The sequence below is a fragment of the Octopus bimaculoides genome, chromosome 3, assembly GCF_001194135.2.
Source record: "Octopus bimaculoides isolate UCB-OBI-ISO-001 chromosome 3, ASM119413v2, whole genome shotgun sequence".
Classification (NCBI taxonomy): Eukaryota; Metazoa; Mollusca; class Cephalopoda; order Octopoda; family Octopodidae; genus Octopus; species Octopus bimaculoides.
Genome location: NC_068983.1, coordinates 165,247,832 through 165,249,792, shown reverse-complemented (window position 1 = coordinate 165,249,792; position 1,961 = coordinate 165,247,832).

Below are 1,961 nucleotides of genomic sequence, written 5' to 3'. Positions count from 1 at the left end.
GGTGAGTGAGTGGACAAACGAAGGAAAGAGGCACTCAGCACATTTAGTTAAAGTTACATACATTATTATTTAAAACAGTTTTTGGGCTGAAGCAAACTGTTTTAAATAATAATAATAATAATAATAATAATAATAATAATAATAATAATGATAATAATAATATGAGTAGATGATAAAGCAAAGAAGAGATAAACAAATAATACATGAAGTTAGACAAGCAGAACTCATGAAAATAGTGTAGAAATGTGGAAGAATGTGTAAGATGAAAATAAATGTGCCAATGGAAGAGACAGAAAGGGATCCAACGTTCTGGGTTATGCCTTTTATCAAAAGGAAGAAAAAGCAATAAAAGGCGTCAGAGAAAAAGAATTAGGGACGGTACAGAATTTACGTCTATTTACGGGCTTTGTGCGTGTGTGTAATATATATACATATACATATCGCCAAATATATACGTATATATATATATATGTATATATACATATATAAAACAAAGTAAACTTGCAAGATACCGCACAAGTGAAAATATATAGGAAAGAAGGTTTGAAAATGCAGAGGCCTTTGATAATGATAAGAAAATGTTAAGAAATAGATTACATTTTTTAACATTTTCTTATCATTATCAAAGACTCTATAACTGTATTTTGATACTTTTGTGATAACGATTTTTTAACACAACAAAGCTTATACAAAGCTTTACATTTTACTTTTGATAATCTTTTTTTTAAAAAGTGAACCGACATTTTCAAACTCTCTTTTCTATATATATATATAGAAAGAGAGAAAGAGAGAGAGAGAGAGAGAGAGAGAGAGAGAGTTGAAAGCAGTTCTGGCACAAATTTGGTAGACGTGCATCTCATACCTAAATCTTCAATGGTAATGGACTGAACTGAACGGTAACTAATCTGAACATCCTCTGATAATTCACACACACACACACGATAGCCAGGAATATACCTATAAGAATTCTTGTAATTCCGTATCCCTAAGATATTACGAGACTTTATTACATAATATGCATTGTTACAGCACCAAGCATGGTTCATCCGAAACAGCTGTAAAGTTAAGACTGTTACATCATTTCAATACACTCGTTATGCTTGCTTTTCTTTGTCTTTTTTTACTTATGTATAGTGAATAAGCAAACTTGGGTCTAAGTGAAAAATAAACTCCGCATTTAATGCTTAGACTGACCGGATTCTTATGTTCATTCTTCCATTATTCCGACGAAAATATTCGGCGGTTCCAGCTTGAAGATATTAACTTCATGCGAGCTGATAATATTTTTGCTTGTGTATAATTATTACCTTCTTATATACATCCGTTTGCATAACATGCATTATAACATCAATCAGTTGTTGAATCTTTGAAACGGTTTAGTAGTTTAGAAGTATAACATTTCCGGAATCTGTAATATCCGGAATAGTCTACCACAAAGACCCATCTTGTTAACCTCTCTTTTCAATAACATTTCCGGAATCTGTAATATCCGGAATAGTCTGCCACAAAGACCCATCTTGTTAACCCCTCGATTCAATTTATACATACAAGACGTTCTTATGCTTCCACAAAACATACAAACAGCTTTATACGAGGATTGACATCTCACATCTTCCCGTCATTCTCTGGACATTGTCGCACAATTCATCTCACCCTATTTAAATTGCCTAGTTGTGGAAGCGCAATGGCCCAGTGGTTAGGGAAGCGGGCTCGCGGTTTCGATTCCCAGACCGGGCGTTGTGAGTGTTTATTGAGCGGAAACACCTAAAGCTCCATGAGGCTCCGGCAGGGGATGGTGGCGAACACTGCTGTACTCTTTCACCACAACTTTCTCTCACTCTTTCTTCCTGTTTCTGTTGTGCCTGTAATTCAAAGGGTCAGCCTTGTTACACTGTGTCACACTGAATATCCCCGAGAACTACGTTAAGGGTACACGTGTCTGTGGAGTGCTCAGCCACTTG